This window comes from Chlorocebus sabaeus, chromosome 2 (assembly GCF_047675955.1).
Source record: "Chlorocebus sabaeus isolate Y175 chromosome 2, mChlSab1.0.hap1, whole genome shotgun sequence".
NCBI lineage: Eukaryota > Metazoa > Chordata > Mammalia > Primates > Cercopithecidae > Chlorocebus > Chlorocebus sabaeus.
In genome coordinates this window covers 99,626,948-99,646,096 of record NC_132905.1, presented here as the reverse complement: position 1 = coordinate 99,646,096, position 19,149 = coordinate 99,626,948, and the positions used below count along the sequence as shown (strand labels likewise).

The window sequence follows — 19,149 nt, the reverse complement described above, 5'->3', positions numbered from 1 at the left end:
ACTAGCTGGGCGAGGTGGCGGGCGCCTGTAGTTCCAGCTACTCGGGAGCCTGAGGCAGGAGAATGGCGTGAACCTGGGAGGCAGAGCTTGCAGTGAGCTGAGATCCGGCCACTGCACTCCAGCCTGGGCGACAGAGCGAGACTCCGTCTCAAAAAAAAAAAAAAAAAAAAAAGAATCAGAACAAGTGTTTGCACAACAAAACAACTTTTGTTTTCAAATTATGACTGTGCAATGCAGACGGGAAATGTTACTTTATTGAAAACAAGAAAAATCATTAAAAAGAACTCATAGAGATTCAACAGTAAATATATAAGTATCAGTGAAAAATGCACCAAGACCTAGTGAGTCCTTTACACACGACAACGGTTAAAAGCTTTTCCCTCTGTGGCCTGCGTGTGGTTTCCCTGGGGTTAGCCCTGCTCAGGGCCCTCCGGACCTTTCCCGTTCCTGCCTCCTCCCAGCACCAGCCCTGGAGGCCCTGCCTGGGGTCCTCAGGGTCGGATGCCCTTCCTGCTCCTGCCTCCCTCAGGGCCTCTCCTCCCCCTGAAGGAAAGGAATATCCCAAACACACAATCTGATCTCTTGCCCCGCTTAGGGCCCCACCATCATCCTGGAGCCTGGTCCTCCTCCTCCCTCAGCCCGTCCCCATCTCTCATGTCTCCCAGGGGCTCCTGTCCCTTCTCCAGCACAGCTTGCTCTTGTTCTCAGAGCCCTATCTGCAGAGCCTTCTGGGCCACATGCCCTGACACTCACACCACCTTGGGCAGCCCAGGTGGCCGAGTATCTCCACAGGACAATGTAGGCACTCAGGAAGTACAACTGTTTTTAATGAACAACAAGCTAAGAAGAGGCGAGTGAAGGGAGGTGATGCCATCAGGGCTGTCTTGAAAGATCATCCTGACCATGGAAGACAGGACGCTTCAGGAACACAGCAAGGGGTGGTGCTGATGCAGGGGCTGGATGGCTGGCTCGCCCTCAGCCCCAGCACCCAGCTGCGAGCCTCTGCACCCAGCCACGGCCACCCCACTTGCATGACAGGGCAGAAACAGTGCCCAGCTACAGAGCCACTACCAGCAGAACATGGGCAGAAAGTTCGCACTGGGTCACGGCCTCTGCCCAGGATGGCATCCAAGGGGTCTGAGGGTAAAAGAGGGAGCCCCTCGAGCCACCCAGCCCAGAAGTCACTGCTGAATCATGACGATGCCTTCAAGGAAGAGGAGGGAGCCCCTGAGAGCCACAGAGGGACAGTCCACGTCACACGACAACAGACCAGCTCCACAGATGATGCTGAGTGCTCGGGAGGGATCACAAACATGATTCACCTGCAGAATCTGACGAAACTGAGTAGATCATGGGGAATAATCACATCGGTTTGGATCTCCACATACTGTTTTTCTGTTTCCACACTGGACTATTTAACGTTGTCTCGCATGCACAAGCCAAATACTTGCTAATGCAACAAATTAGCAAATGCAGTGATAGGCTCTGAACAGCACATACTGCCTAGAATTCCTTCCAAAGAAAACTGTAGCTAAAGGCAGAACATGAGCAAAAGGCATATAAGCAGAGTGCATCCAGGAGGGTCTACTGAATCAAGTGTGTGACAATAAGTGTGGCTGTGAAGGCGGGTCAGTGACCAGCACCTGGCCGGACGCTGTGGGCATGGCATGGCGGCCCCCCTCTGAAACCCATGTCAAGAAGAGCAAATGTACCAAGGCCATGGAACCTGGGTGTGTCTGTGGCCCTGTCCCTGTGTCTGCCTCAGCTGCCACCATCTGCTCCCCTGCAGCTCCTTGTGCGCCCAGGGGCACTGCAGTCAGCAGGGAGGGGCCAGTCCAAACACCGGCTGTCTTGTAGGACATGGGTAGATAAGGGCAGGACTCAGAGAGACTGGCCACCGGTGCTGTGAGTGGGGACAGAGAAGCAGCTAAGGCAAGGCTAGCGGCCAGGGTCCCCACAAGGCTGGCCATCAACACTCCAGGGTCATCACGACACCCCCATCCACACAGGGATGTGGATGTGACCTTCTCCCGCAGGACGCAGGGGCAGTGAGAGCCAGGCTGGGGGTGCTGCAGGTGGCATGACAGGAAGATGGGTAAGTGGGGAAGTCACAGGTGACAGAACGACGGCTGGTGCCATTGTCAAGAGTTGGAGAGTGGCCACAGCAGAGAACGTTCCAGGGTCAGAGCAAGTGGGCATGCTGGCAAGAATGGGTGCCCATGCACAACGGGCAACAAGTCCTGGAGGAGGAGGTGGGAACCCCATGCTCGGGTGTCCCATCTCCCGGGAGCATGCAGGGCTGGCAGCAGAAGGAAAGTCACTTGGAGGAGAAAGCGGGAACCCCATGCTCAGGCACCCCATCTCCTGGGAGGATGCAGTGCTGGGAGCAGAAGTCAAGTCAGTCATTGGGCAGCAGGGCCACACAAATGAGGTTAGGGAAAGACATCCTCCCTCCTGGGCTGTGGCCTAGGTGCAGTGAGGCACATGGCCCAGGTGGGAAGGCCACCTCACCCAGGCTCAGGAGGGCACAGGTTTGTACCAGGCTGCATGTGGTGCTTGGCCCAAGGGCCCAGCACGAAGGGGTGGCAGGTGACCAGGGCAGGCAGCTGAGAGCAGAGGGCAGGGCAGGAGGCATCAGCAAAGCTGGTGGTGTTGGGTGGGTTAGAGGAATTGCAGGGAGGGGGCCTCAGGGTCAGGTCAGGCACACACCTAGGGACGCCCAGGACACGCCTGTTTGGAGCCAGTTGGGCCCAGAGCTTGGTGCTGGTAAAGAGGCTCTCTACCCTCAGGTTCCAAGGTCTCTTCCTTTGTCTACAAAGGCAACATCATCTGCACTTCACAGAAGCCCTGGCTCAGGGTGCACAGGCTTGCTCCTACATCCTGCTGGGCTGTGTGAGGGGCAGCCCCAACCTGGACCTGCTGTCTCTGTGCGTGGATCTGCCAGGAGCCTCTGGCTTGGCCCGGCGTTCCCAAGAAAAAGCTGCAAGAGAGGAGCGGCTGCCTGGCTCCTCGGCCTGCGCCTTGGGAAGGCCCCACCTGCAGTCATTACTCTGCGCTCCTGCAGCCTCCTCCAAAAAGGCAGCTGCACTGAAGCCAGGCCACGGTTCATGGAGAGAGAGTAGCACAAGAACCATCGCTGGGTGGTTCTCACAGCGAGAGAACAAGCTGTGGGCAGAGGGCCGGGGAGCTGAGAGGACCCTCTCCAACAGCTGCCTAAGTCACCAGCAACCAGGCATTGGAGAGCCCGACGCCAACCTGGTGAAGCTAGCACAGCCTCTGTTTCCACACTGGACTACTTAATGTTGTCTCACATGCACAAGCCAAATACTTGCTAATGCAACAAATTAGCAAATGCAGTGATAGGCTCAGCCACAGGGACATCACCTCAAGAGGCTGCTTGTTCTCGCTCATTATGTATTTCTTAATCATATTCTGAGGCATTAATTTTGTTGTAATTAAAATTCCAGTTTGAGAAAAGCATTTGAGAAACTAAAACAAAGCCCAGTTCTCAGCACCCCAGGTTCTGGGTGGCCCTGCCAAGGACGCGTGCCTGGCCTCTCAGGACCAGGCACAGACACCTTGGCCTGGCCGCCCAGGTGGGGTCACATCATCTGCCAAAGTCTCACAGAAGATCTGTTCTGAGGAGAAGGCTGAAGAATTCATTCTGCAGCCCTACTCCCTTATCCAAGGGGGGTACGTTCCAAGACTCCTAGTGGCTGCCTGGAACCACGGACTATACCAAACCCTGTTATAAACTGTCTTATGATAAATTTTAATGTATAAATTAGGTACAGAAGAAGATTAACAACAATAATAAAACAGAACAATTTTATCAATATGCCACAATAAAAGTTATGTAAATATGGTCTCTCTCTTAAGATATCTCACTATACTGTACCATGGGTGACTAAAATCACAGAAAGTGAAACTGTGGACAAAGGGGGACTACTGTACTCATTGGACAACTTGTTACTGTGATATAATTTCAAACCTTGAAAAAAGTGTATGAGTATTACAAAGAATGTCTACGTATCCTTTACCTCATTTATCCAATTACTTACATTCTGGCCCAACTGTGTTCATGAATTCGTCCATGCATGCATTCACTCTCTCTACAGATCCATGGATTCATCCAGGTATGCATCCATTCACTCTCTGTGGATCCATGCATTCATCCATCCATGCATTCACTCTGTCGATGGATCCATGCATTCATCCATCCATGCATTCACTCTCTATGGATCCATGCATCTGTCCATCCATGCATTCACTCTGTGGATCCATGCATTCATCCATGTATGCATTCACTCTCTCTACAGATCCATGCATTTCTCCATGCATGCATTCATTCTCTCTACAAATCTATGCATTCATCCATTCACACATTCACTCTATGGATCCATGCATTCATCCATCCATGCATTCACTCTGCTGATGGATCCATGCATCTGTCCATCCATGCATTCACTCTCTCTAAGGATCCATGTATCTGTCTATCTATGCATTCAGTCTCAATGAATCCATGTACTCGTCCATCCATGCATTCACTCTCTATGGATCCATGCACTCATCTATCCATGCATTCACTCTCTATGGATCCATGCATCTGTCCATCCATGCATTCACTCTGTGGATCCATGCATTCATCCATGTATGCATTCACTCTCTCTACAGATCCATGCATTTCTCCATGCATGCATTCATTCTCTCTACAAATCTATGCATTCATCCATTCACACATTCACTCTATGGATCCATGCATTCATCCATCCATGCATTCACTCTGCTGATGGATCCATGCATCTGTCCATCCATGCATTCACTCTCTCTAAGGATCCATGTATCTGTCTATCTATGCATTCACTCTCTATGGATCCATGCACTCATCCATCCATGCATTCACTCTCGGTGGATCTATGCACTCATCCATCCATGCATTCACTCTCTCTATGGATCCATGCACTCATCCATCCATGCATTCACTCTCTGTGGATCCATGCATTCATCCATCCATGCATTCACTCTCGGTGGATCTATGCACTCATCCATCCATGCATTCACTCTCTCTACAGATCCATGCACTCGTCCATCCATGCATTCACTCTATGGATCCATGCATTCATCCATGTATGCATTCACTTTCTCTACAGATCCATGTATTTCTCCATGCATGCATTCGTTCTCTCTATAAATCTATGCATTCATCCATTCACACATTCACTCTCTCTGTGAATTCATGCATTCATCCATCCATGTATTCACTCTGTTGATGGATCCATGCATTCGTCCATCCATGCATTCACTCTCTAAGGATCCATGCATCTGTCCATCCATGCATTCAGTTTCAATGGATCCATGCACTCGTCCATCAATGCATTCACTCTCTCTATGGATCCATGCATTCATCCATCCATGCATTCACTCTCTCTGTGGATCTATGCACTCGTCTATCCATGCATTCACTTTTTGTGGATCCATGAACTCGTCTATCCAGTCTATTCATGTATTCACTCTCTCTATGGATCCATGCACTCATCCATCCATGCATTCACTCTCTCTATGGATCCATGAACTCATCTATCCATGCATTCACTCTCTCTTTGGATCCATGAACTCGTCTATCCATGCATTCACTCTGTCGATGGATCCATGCATTCATCCATCATGCATTCACTCTCTATGGATCCATGCACTCGTCCATCCATGCATTCACTCTGTGGATCCATGCATTCATCCATGTATGCATTCACTCTCTCTACAGATCCATGCATTTCTCCATGCATGCATTCATTCTCTCTACAAATCTATGCATTCATCCATTCACACATTCACTCTATGGATCCATGCATTCATCCATCCATGCATTCACTCTGCTGATGGATCCATGCATCTGTCCATCCATGCATTCACTCTCTCTAAGGATCCATGTATCTGTCTATCTATGCATTCAGTCTCAATGGATCCATGTACTCGTCCATCCATGCATTCACTCTCTATGGATCCATGCACTCATCTATCCATGCATTCACTCTCTATGGATCCATGCATCTGTCCATCCATGCATTCACTCTCTGTGGATCCATGCATTCATCTATCCATGTGTTCACTCTCAGTGGATCCATGAACTTGTCTATCCAGTCTATCTATGCATTCACTCTCTCTATGGATCCATGCACTCGTCCATCCATGCATTCTCTCTCTATGGATCCATGTACTTGTCCATCCATGCATTCACTCTCTGTGGATGCATGCACTCGTCCACCCATGCATTTACTCTCTATATGGATCCATGCACTCGTCCATCCATGCATTCACTCTATGGATTGATGCATTCTTCCATGTACGCATTCACTCTCTGTGGATCCATGCATTCATCTATCCATGCATTCACTCTATGGATCCATGTACTCATCTATCCATGCATTCACTCTATGGATCCATGCACTCGTCCATCCATGCATTCACTCTCTCTATGGATCCATGCACTCGTCTATCCATGCATTCACTCTCTGTGGATCCATGAACTCATCTATCCAGTCTATCCATGCATTCACTCTCTCTATGGATCCATAAACTCGTCCATCCATGCATTCACTCTCTGTGGATCCATGCACTCATCCATCCATGCATTCACTCTCTCTACGGATCCATGCACTCGTCCATCCATGCATTCACTCTCTCTATGGATCCATGCACTCGTCCATCCATGCATTCACTCTATGGATCCACGCACTCCTCCATCCACGCATTCACTCTCTCTACAGATCCATGCACTCATCCATCCACGCATTCACTCTATGGATCCATGCACTCGTCCATCCATGCACTCACTCTCTCTATGGATCCATGCACTCATCCATCCATGCATTCACTCTCTGTGGATCCATGCACTCGTCCATCCATGCATTCACTCTCTCTATGGATCCATGCACTTGTCTATCCATGTATTCACTTCCTGTGGATCCATGCATTCATCCATCCATGTATTCACTTCCTGTGGATCCATGCATTCATCCATCCATGCATTCACTCTCTGTGGATTCATGCATTCGCCCATCCATGCATGCATCCATCCATGCATTCACATTCACTTTCTCTACAGATCCATGCATCCGTCCATCCACATATTCACTCTCTCTGTAGGCCCACACCATCTGAGAGTGTTTACCAGACACCATACTGTTTCACCCCAAATACTGTACCATGTGTTTCCCCAAAACAACGTACAGATAACCACAGTACAATGATCAAAATCAGAACATGAGCACTGAGCCGGTACTATCACCTAATTCTCTGCTGATTCTCCATGCTCTGTCCCCAGACACATTACAAATTCATTGATTAAGCCCTCATATTTAAACTTTACATAAAAATAACACAAGAGGGCCTTCAAGAGCTATGTAATTAGAAATGCTATTATAAATCATGCTTCCATTCTAAGAGGTTTGGGAAACAAATTTCACGCAATTCAAACCCCATATAAAGTTTTTTAAAAGAGAAAAGAAAATAAGAAACTAAGTATCATCTTTACTGACAATAAACACACCATAAAAACATGCTAACGAAAAACACAAAAACCATAATCTAGTATTTTTTAATAGGCTAAAAGGCATTAATGGTGCAAAAGGTGAAAAAACACAAATCAGAATTAGAAAAACTAAAAAACTGAGGTCACAGAACTACAAAATACGTGGGAATAGAAAGAAAAATATTTTAAAAATAAAAATGAAATCAGAAGACACAAAAAGATCAAATAAACACAACAGACAAAAAACAGAAAACTTTAAAAAAATTTTTAAAAAGCAATGAAAAGAATTCAAGAGAAGTGATACACACAGAAGACAGACAAGGAAGTGCAAATACATGTGAACAGCATCCCAAAGAGGAAACTGACGCAGGAGACACAGCAAAATCTCCCAACCAAATTGTAAAAAGCTCTTCCTAAATGAAAATAAAAATAGTTAAAACTAAGTGCAGGTTGAATTTAATTTTCTAGCACTTTACTTACGATTGCACATCTGTTTCCTGAGGGTACAATTACCTATACATTTTTTTTTTTTTTTTAACAATTCTTGCACAATTTCTACATGACGATATTGCTGAGCTCAGCAGACAATCTGGAGAACTTTTGTTGTTTCTTTACTCCAGGATGGTTTACAGACCTCACACATCACCCTTTCTTTGGGACGCGCTGAAACGCACCTGCAGAGGGAATCGTCAGGTGGTGTGAGTGCAGCCCTCTGAATGGCGTTTTCAGTCACTCACAATTACAGGTCTTTTCAGACCTGTCACATACATTGAGGCAGTTTTGTTGATTTACATCTTTGTAGAAAACTGTTCACTTAGATTTCCAAATTTCTTTGCACAGAGGCTGTAAACAGCAGTCTCTTAGAGTGTTAACAGCTTCCTACATGCAGTGCTATTTTCCTGTTTCCCAAGTTTTAAGGTTTTACACCTTCTCTTTCTTGATCAAAGTGGCTAATAGTTTAAGTATTTTATTGATTCTTTTTCAGAATTTATTGCACCAAGCAATAAGTTTCCACGCTCTACTGTATTAACCTCTACTTTTATCTTCATTCATTTTTCCTACTTTGTCTTGAACTGGTTTTAAGTCTTTCTCTAATCTTTAGAGTCATATGGCCAGTTCATTCATTGTAAACGTTTCTGGTTTTCCAACATTTTTTTCTGAGAATTGCTTTTGTGACATCCCTCATGTTTGACACGCAATGTTCTCTCATTTTCATTACTTTTTAAACAGTATGCTTTATTTAAAGGCATTCCAAAATTCCCAAGTATATAAGGACGTCTGGGTTATTTTTGGCTATCATTTTGTGTTTTTTTTTCCATTTTTACTGTACTTTATGATTTCTGCTTTTGAAAATTAAGATTTTCTATAAAATCGAATACATGGCAGAGATATTTGTGAATGGTCCTGGAGGGACAGAGAAGGTAAAGAAAAAAAGAAAAGAAAGGAAAGCAAAAAAAAAAGAAAAAAGAAAAAAGAAGAAGACAAGCGTCCTCTGTGTCCCCTTCCAAAAAGAGAGTGGGTTACAAACGTTCTTCAAATTTCTCGTAAACATACGGACATTCTGGTCCCCTTGATTTGTCAATTGAAATTTCCCATTATGGTACTGAATTAATCCATCTCCTATTCTTAGAAGTTCTTCCTACAGGCCGGGCGCGGTGGCTCACGCCTATAATCCCAGCACTTTGGGAGGCTGATGCGGGCGGATCACGAGGTCAGGAGATCGAGACCATCCTGGCTAACACGGTGAAACTCTGTCTCTACTAAAAAAAAAATACCAAAAATTAGCCGGGCGTGGCGGTAGGCGCCTATAGTCCCAGCTACTCAGGAGGCTGAGGCAGGAGAATGGTGTGAACCCGGGAGGGGAGCTTGCAGTGAGCCAAGATTGTGCCAGTGCACTCCAGCCTGGGTGTCAGAGCAAGACTCCATCTCAAAAAAAAAAAAAAAAAAAAAAAAAAAGAATTTCTTCCTACATAAATTTCACAGCTACGTAATTATGTACATAAAAGCTCACGATGATCGTATTTTCTTAGAGGATTATAACTTACCAACATGAAGTATCTTTGTCCCATTTAATGCCTTTCATCTTTTTCGTGAAAATGTCATTGCTGGTCTGCTTTCTAGTGGTTGGCATTGCTCAGTGCCCTTCGCATTAACAAATTCTGTTTCTGGGTCTTTTTTTTTTTTTTTTTTTTTTGAGACACAGTCTTGCACTGTCACCCAGGCTGGAGTCCAGTGACGCGAACTCGGCTCACTGCAAGCTCTGCCTCTCGGGTTCACACCATTCTCCTGCCTCAGCCTCCCGAGTAGCTGGGGCTACAGGTGCCCACCACCACGCCCGGCTAATTTTTTGTATTTTTAGTAGAGACGGGGTTTCACCGTGTTAGCTATGATGGTCTTGATCTTCTGACCTCGTGATCCACCCGCCTTGGCCTCCCAAAGCACTGGGATTACAGGCGTGAGCCACCACACCTGGCCTCTGGGTCATTTTTAAGGCAATCTGAGGTCTGCCTCTTAGTAGAGAAATCTAACCCTGTATTTGAATTAATGTCTACATAATGTCTTGCCTTATATATTTTCTATGATTTCAAATGTTTTCCCTTCTACTACACCTTTTGGTGAACTGATGAGGTTTTCTTTGTTCTGAAATTTTTCCTGTTCAAGATGTGAAGTCAGGCATCTGTCCCTATTCCTCAGGGGGCTCCTATTTACGTATGTATGTTTAGGGACGGGGTCTCGCTCTGTCACCTGGGCTGGAGTGCAGAGGCACAGTCATGGCTTGCTATAGCCTCAAACTCCTAGACTCAAGCGATAATCCCACCTCAGCCTCTGGAGGAGCTGGGACCACATGCATTCACCACTACACCCAGCTAACTTGTAAATTTTCTGTAAAGCCAGGGTTCCTTGTAAATCATTTACAGTCATTCCTTTAAATCATTAATCCATTTAAGCCTTCATTTCTACACTATGGAGGTGAGTAGCATCTATAAATTCCCCCTGAAAAAAAAAAAAAAACCCTGAAGTTTAGTAAGCTTTCATTTTTCTCCTTCTCATCATTATATATAGATACATATACTTGAGATTTTGATTTCAAATGGTATTTTAATTTGCATATCAATATACACCAACAGTGATTTAGACTAGTACGTGTTACTCTGGATACTTTCCTCACCATTATTTGTGGAATCAAAACTTGTTTTCTTTCATAGATAGTTGTCTTTTTTTTAGTTTTGTCAGGGTATTAGGGATGAGGCTGGTAACCTCTGAGTCCTTCACTATCTGAAGACACTTTTCCTTTGCCCTTCAATTTGAATTTGTCTGTGTCTAGTCTGTCTGTGTCTAAAATTCCAGGTTTGAAATCATTTTTCCCGAGTATTTTGAAGATCCTGTTCCAATTAAATCTAGAGTACAATTTCTCATTGAGAAGCCTGATGCCAATCACCAGCCAGAGCTTTGCAGAGGCTGGCTATTGCCTCCCGTCTCTTCCTGCAGAGCCCCTGTGGAGTCTCTGCTGTCCACAGTATCTGGAACTCCGAACTCGGTCCTCACAGGTCCTGGCAGCTGTGTTTTCCCCACGCCCACTCAACACTGGTCAGTCCTGTGATGCGCTCTGTGCTCGGGGAGATGATCTTCTAGGATGTCTCCATTGTCTTCCCCTCAATCTTCTCTCTTTCCTGGTCCTCAGACTCCTGTTAAACAGAATATGGAGCTTCTCAGTATCGCACTCAGCCTCAGCTTTTCCTCTCGCCTTCCTCGCCTGTCAGTCCTGGAGCTCTGCATCAGCGAGTCCTGGACTCGCTGGTCCTCAGTCTGCGCTCAGGAATAGCTGTCAGTCTTTGACGTCTGAGTGCAGTAACAGCTCTGGGTCTGCGTTCTCAATAGTCCGTGGCTATTCACTCTTCATGCTGCCCGTTCTGTGAGTCCTGCCTTCCTGGCTGTGCCATTTTGACCGTCCACTGTTCAAGGCCTTTGGTGCTTCCTTTGAAGGAGCCGCGTGTCTGACCTAGTCTCCGTCCAGAAGGCGGCCCCACGTCTTCTTTCTGCCGTGCTCGCTGCTGCTTTCTCCTGCTGCCGGTTTCCCTCCAGTGTGCTGTGGTTCCCAGCTTATCAGCAGTTTTGCTTTGGAGAGGCTTGGTTTGCTCATCCTGGATACTGTTCCTGTCTACTTTCGTCAGCCTCGGGTGTTGCAGCGGGGAGAGGGAGGGGTGTCTTTGGACTGCATGTGACAATGTTTAGTCTCCTGGAATTGGCTCCCTGTCCCTCTCTGGAGTTGGTGGCTGGCCCCAACACACCTTCTGACTGCCTGGGCCCAAAGTCGGGGGTTTTGAGGGGGATACCTGACTCTGTTCCTCTGAGTTAGTGCTGCCAGCCAACCCTCTCCAACTCCCTGAGTCCACTAATCTGAGCTGAGCGTCCGAAATTCCACTCTTCTCTGCGTGTCTTCTGTGGTGTTTTGATTCCACAAACATTGCCTGTTTCTATCTCTTAATAATCAATCAAGACATCTGGTCCTCTGACTGCAGTCATCCCTGTCTCCTAGCACATCATGAATTTCTGTTGTTGCTGGTGTTTTAAAATTTCTGTCTTTTCTGGAGATTCTGGTTCAGGGTGTCTAGTAGATTACTGTTCTCTGGTGACCATCCTGTTACAATCACCAGAAGACCGACTTGTGCTGTCTTTTTTAAAAAAGAAAACTCCATTTAGGTTTTCTTTCCACAGACAATAGATAAGCTAACCTCTTACACAGAGGGGCTTCCTGGGAGGGCCCCCACCTTCTCTGCACCTTCATCACTGCCAGACGCTGGCCTCGGTGAGCCAGCCGAACCCTCCACTGAGCCTGCCCCTCCTGGCATCCCAAGGCTGCCCCAGCGGTTCTCCTGCCCTTGCTGCAGCTCTGTGGGTTGCTGCGACTGGCACAGAAAGAAGCTACTGTTTCTCCCACTTTCAAATAAAGGCTGGAAACACAATTTTTAAAGTTCTGGTTGGTAAGACTAACCTCAACACAGTAGTCTAGAGCCCCGGGCCTGGCCTCCAACTGCTTCACAGCCTGGCCCTGGGAGGGGGGCCCTGCAGTGGCCTGGGCCAGGTAGGCTTAGAGTCGGCTTGCCTGAGGTCCCAGCACAGAGAAGACGGGAGAAGCAGGACTCACACCCAAGCGACTGGAGCAAGGAAAGGAAAGGCTGTCAGCCTGAGGGCGGGCACTGTCCTAGGATGGGGACTGGGCATGAGGCTCCTGAGTGCACCCCAGGGCTGGAAATAAACTGCATCCTCGCTTTCAGGAGCAGGACCTAACTATGTAGTTGCTATATGTTTATTTAAGCCTTACCCTGCAATTTCTCTGTTGTCTGTAATTACCCTGAGCCATGACCTAACACTTGCTGTGCAGTTAGTCAAGTGGTTGACAGTTACCAAGGAAACCAAGTAGTACTATTCTCTAAGTTAAAGAGGTGGTTGTATTTTAAAAATTTTTCTTAGTTGTATTCTACTTCGATAGAGATTGACTTATGATTGCCACCAACTGGAAAAAGAAAGTTGTTGGCGGCCACCTGCCTTCTGGCTGTTGCACACCTCCCTCCCGAGCTTCTCTCCTTCCCTAGCCCAGATCATGCTGCGAGACCACTGTCTCCTCTCTGCCTTCGTATCTGGCTCCCCGCTTGCTTCCTTGTCCTGGCTTGACAAAAGTCACACCCTATTAAAGTCTCACTCTCTGCCAATTCCGTGCCTAGATTCTGGAGCTGCACACAACTGGAGGAGAACACAAACGGTTCAGTGTACGCCAGACCAGACCACAGGAAGGCCACACACACCAGTGACAACACCCACTTCCTGGCCTGGCCATGCTCCCAGCCTTCCAAATTCTACTGCACGCACCTGACACTGAACCATATGAAATTGCCTTTTATCGTACGTCAAAAACATATAAATATGCATATCTCATACCGATTCCTGTCTTCAAACCTCCCCCTTCCCACGCTGGGCTGACGACCAACACAGCCTTGTTGTGAGGGGCTTCCTGGGATGGACCCCACCATCTCTGCACCTTCACCACTCCAAGATGCTGGCCTCGGTGGGTTGGCCAGCCCCTCTACTGAGCCTACCCCCGTCCTGGGCATCCCAAGGCTGCCCCAGTGGTTCTCCTGCCCTTGGGAGAGCTCTGCTGGTTGCTGTGACCTGCACAGAAACAACCTACTGTTTCTTCCACTCTCAAATAAAACTGTGGCTTCCTTTTCCCCTACTACTCTCTTTTCCTTTGTAGTAAAACTCTTCAAAACTCCACCTTGCTGCCTCAGCCCTTCTGCTGTCCTTCTCCGTCTCCAGAGCGCCCCGCTTTTGCTTTTGTTGCCTGCCAAGTCTAAAACTGCTCAAGACCCCCAAGGACCTGTGTGAGCTCTGGTGGCTCATTCCTGGCTCTCCCCTTACCCGACCTGTCCCTAGGATTGAGACTCTCTGTCTTCTCCTGATGAGGCAATGCCCTCAGCTTTTGCGTCTCCTGGGTCCCTCGCTGGTCCCTTAGGCTCAGACTCTGCTTGTTCCTCTGGTGCATCCCAGCTTGGCAAGGGAGGGTGCCCCAGGCCTCGGTCCTCGCTCCTCTCTCCGCAGACGGCCCCTGGATCACCCATGCCATTTCCTGGCATAAAACACCATGGAGGGGCCAATCAGGCACAAGTCCACCTCTCCTGCGTCTCTCTATCCAACTGTGTGCTCACTGCTCTGCCTGAATGGCACAGCACCTCACCTTGGCTGCCCTCGTCGCAAGTGCTGGACACAACTACGTCCCTCCTGCTAATCGGGCCTAGAGCCCCGCAGTCACCTCAACTCCCTCGTCCCACAGGTCACTTCCACTCCGTTTGAAGGTCCCACCTGCAAACCGACCCCAAATCTGACCCTCATGACGTCCTTGGGACCACCTCTCACCTGGGTCCAGGTAGAGCCTCCTCACTGGTCTCTGCTTCCCCACTGGATCTCCTGAGAGACTTTTTTTTTTTTTTTTTTTTTTGAGACGGAGTCTTGCTCAGTCGCCCAGGCTAGAGTGCAGTGGCGTGATCTCAGCTCACCACAGCTCCGCCTCCCGGGTTCACACCATTCTCCTGCCTCAGTCTCCCGAGTAGCTGGGACTACAGGCGCCTGCTACCACACCTGGCTACATTTTTTGTATTTTTAGTGGAGACGGGGTTTCACTGTGTTAGCCAGGATGGTCTCGATCTCCTGACCTTGTGATCTACCTGTGTTGGCCTCCCAAAGTGCTGGGATTACAGGCATGAGCCACTGCGCCTGGCCGACAGACTATTCTTTACCCAGACACCATAGCAATTTGGCGAGAACCTAACTCGGCTCAGGTCCCTCCCCTGCTCAAGACAAGAAGCAATGGCTCCCACTCAGAGCAAAAGCTCTTAGGATGCCAGGGGGCCACAAATGACCTGCTCTTCACCTCCTGGAACTCATCCCCTGAAGCTCTTCCTTACTCGCTCTACTCCGGCCACACTGGCCCCAGGTTGTTCTCCACCTTAAAGCCTTCATGCTGGGGGCTCCTCTGCCCGGACTGCTCCTCATCCATGGCTCACACCCTCATCTTTCCTTTAACATCACCTTCTCAATGAGGCCAACCCTGACGGCCCTATTGAACACTGGCAACCCCCAACTGCATGTATGCATGCACACACGTGTACACATACACACATGAAAAGACACCATCACAAACACATGCACACACTCGTGCACTCATAGGCACACAAGCACACGTACACATGCACCCACTCATGCACACATGCACAACTCACATGCACACACTCTCGCACACATGCAGGTACACTACATGCACAATCACACACGTGCATGCACTCACACGCGCACATGTGCACACACTACGTACGCACAAACATGCGTGCACACTTGCATGTGCAGACACATGACCCTCACGTGTGCACACACTCACTCACTCCTGGCCTCTGCTTCGTGCCCTGTCCTTGATCTGCTGAGCATGCCGTCTCCTTTTCTCAGGTGTGAAGCACACACAGGACGGCCAGCTCTGGGGACACAGCCATTGGTGTGCGCTCACTGAGAATGTGTTCCAAGCCTAGGACAGAGCCGGGCACAGAGCATGTATTTAGTTACTGTTGGCTGAATAAGTCTGTTGGATCTGGAAAGCAATTCAATTCTTCCGACCTCATTTAGAATTATGCCTAAAACCATTTCTAACTGAAACGTGTCATTAGCTCCACTGTGTTTCTAACCCGAAGAGAACTGCCCTGTGACTGGCGAGTCATTCACATTCTGCAGAGATGAAGTTTACAGTCACCACATACTCCAGATCATGTTGTTTAAAAAATACAACACCTTTTTCTCATTCCACTACAAATTACCCTGTAAAAGGAAATAGACAAGAAGCAGGTCAGCACAAGAGGCCGTTAGCATTGCCTCTGCAGGGGCCCTCATGGCGGCCCATGGTGAGTGAGGTCAGTGGGAGTAGGTGCAGTTCAGGGTTAAGAACCTCGAGAGAATGGTCAAGCAAAGGGAGCAACCAGAAGTCAGGATCGGCCCCGTGGGGTGGGAAAAAAGGGGGCGGGGTGTGGGCTGAGGTAGGTCAGCCGACAGCACTGAGGTCAGGGACAGGCAGGCATGGGGGCGAAGCTGGGCAGGGCAGGCAGGGTCACAGGTGAGCCATCATCTGGAACAGGACGGGGCCGGGCAGGCAGGTCACCAGCAGGGGTAGACGAGAGTACCTGGGAGTGTCTCCTTCTCCCGGCCTGGGGCCGCCTGTCCTGCCAGCCCACCTGCTCCCCGAGGGTGAGACACTGTCCATCTACCAAAAAGCAAGGAAGAAGCATCACGTTACCCGACGAACTTGGCAGGGCCGATGCCAGGCACACCGCCCACACCCCGCAGGACCCTCCCCATCCCTCACCCGTCTGACTGTGGGGGGTTCACAGGACACCTCGTTACTTGAATTCAGTACTGCATCCTCCAGCAATGGTCAGACACAATTCTACAGGTCACAGCAGGCCACGGTGAGGAGACACCAGCCATTCCCGGCTAAGCCCTCCTGTCATCTCCTGACAACTGGTGCCCACCTGCAACTGTAGGTTCCCCCACCTTCCCCCGCAGGTCTCCCCACTCTCTCCCCGCCTTCGCTATAGTCTGCTAAAAAGTTACCATTACCTGAGCTATACTGCAAAGCCTCATCTCTAGCAAGGCTTTCAGCTTTTCCTGTTGCAACAGTCCACATCCTCAGTTATAGCAGAAATACATTTTTAAAAATCTGGTAACACATTTGTGAAGCGTCCAAGGTGCCTGGCATGCTGTAGACCCCAACCAAACTCTACCGTCTCATGGAGCCAAGTGGTGGAGATGCAAGGCCCGACCCTGTGGACGGCCATTAGCCCTAGCCTGGGATGCCCCCCACTGCTGTGCGGACAGGAATGCCAGTGCCCATCAGTGCCCAAGCAGGGGGACTCGCTTTGTTCCCTGGAGGCCCCTCTATAGAATGTAGGCAGCAAGGAAACACTTCCAAAAAATTCGGATGAGGCCAGGCAGAGTGGCTCACACCTGTAATCCCAGCACTGTGGGGGGCCAGGGCAGAAGGATTACTTGAGTCATGGCTGGTCTGGAATTTGAGACCAGCACAAGCAACAGAGGGAGACCCAGTCTCTATTTAAAAAAAAAACCAAAACAGCCAGGTGTGGTGACACGCACCTGTAGTCCCAGCTACTCGGGAGGCTGGGGTGAAAGGATCACTCGGGCCCAGGAGGTTGAGGCTGCAGTGAGCTATGATCGCGTCATTGCACTGCAGCCTGGGCAACAGAGCAAGACCCTGACTCAAACAAAACGAAACTCGGATGAAACGTCAAGATCCAGCTGTTATCCTAATGAATTATATTCCAGAAACAGGCACTGATTATGAACACATGCAAAATCTTAAAAAGGAGGCGAAACTATTTTCAAGCATTTTATGATTTCCAAGAACATTCAGGTTTATTACAATATACCTAGTATTTACCAGATTAAAAAGCAGGCACTATTATCATGATTTTTGTAGATGAGGATCAGGGTCAGAGAAGGAAGCAGTTGGGATGGATCAACAGCTGGAAATCCTTTGTGCAGAGTTGCAGCACAGGCCCTTTCCATCCCAGCAGGCTGCATGCCACTAGGGGACCCATGGACTCTCGTGGAAGGAGGCAGGAGATAGGTTCTAACAATTCCTTCAGAGGGTGTGGGTGAATTCAGGACACATTGCTATTTAGAGCGTTTTAATGACTATTGTTCTGTGTTCCTAGGAGCAATCATGGTACCAGAACATTCCTGCTCTGCAGGCACCCCCAAATTGCAGGTGAATTACTTCACATCATGTCTCAGGTTTCCCAATTATTAAACAACAGGAACATACCATGAGTTGGAATGAACGTAGCAATACATGTAAATTCTCTTATTAACAATAATAACTCTTCTTTGTGGCTTAGGTAGTTTTCGTAACTCTTCAAAATGATACTTACGGCCTATAATCCCAGCACTTTGGGCGGCCAAAGCGGGCAGATCACCTGAGACCAGGAGTTCAAGACCAGCAACGTGATGAAACCCCGTCTCTACTAAAAATACAAAAATTAGCCGGGCATGTTGGTGGGCGCCTGTAGTCCCAGCTACTCAGGAGGCTGAGGCAGAAGAATCGCTTGAACCCAGGAGGCGGAGGCTGCATGAGCTGAGATTGTGCCACTGTTCTCCAGCCTGGGTGACAAGAGCAAAACTCCATTTCCAAAAAAAAAAAAAAAGATACTTAAATATAAAGAGTAAAAATGTCAACAATGGAAAACAAGACTCTCTCCTGTTATGCAGAGCTCACTGTCACTATTAACATTCCCTGGTGGTCCATACAGGAATTTTCTACACCGGTAGGAGCAAAATGTTCATGCCTTTTCTATACCTGGCATGTTATTCTTTACAATCAAAACACCTTAAAATTTTTTTGAATCAGCACATTCAGAGCTACCTTGGCACAAAAAGTGAAATATTGTACACTTTTTATTTCGGAGATGTTAGCCAGAATCTTCTCCACACTGGACTTTGCAAATTACATCCCCATCAAGGTAGACAAGGGGCTCTTTCACACCAGTGCTTACACTATTCACTCTCCAATGTTTTAGCCTTTGACAAACTGAAAAGAAAAAATGTTACCTCATCATTTTAATGTTTTAAAACTATAAAACTGCAACCATTTTTAGTGAGTCTGAGTTCTTCTGTATGCTCACTGAACTCCGTGCTTTGTGTGTGTGAAGTCCTGCTCACAGCCTGGTCCAGAAAGCAGAATAACTGATGGCTCCCCAAGCGGGAGGAGGAAACCGCCATCTTCACACCCTCGCCACTGCTGGAGTGAGTAGGTTATCCAGCTGGTTTTGGTTCTTTCACTGGTAATCACTGAACAATGTCCTGAAACCCCTACTTGCTCATCAGTTGGCCCCAAGAGCACAAGGCCATCTTTCTGGCCCTGGCCTCTGCAGCTCAGGCCGTGTACTGACCTCCTCCATCACCATGGCTACCTTGTGAAGCTTGCAACGTTAAAACCCTGTCCCCACCCTGACTTCTCACTCCACTGTGCACTGTGCCTCTGGGAGGCCACTGCCACTCTCTGTGACTTT

At 48.3% G+C, this 19,149-nt stretch overlaps 1 protein-coding gene across 24 annotated transcripts in view; it reads right to left on the bottom strand.

Annotated features, from left to right (window-relative positions):
• The window catches only part of PCBP3 (poly(rC) binding protein 3), a 284,849-nt gene that overhangs the window by 124,411 nt on the left and 141,289 nt on the right, over positions 1-19,149 (bottom strand). The window contains exon 1 of one of the 24 annotated variants that reach the window (XM_073011271.1): positions 16,246-16,269. The exons of the other annotated variants lie outside the window; for them this stretch is intronic. The gene's annotated coding sequence lies outside the window, so the exon portion shown is untranslated. Of the gene's footprint in view, positions 1-16,245; positions 16,270-19,149 lie in introns of those variants that run through there. 24 annotated transcript variants of the gene reach the window in all.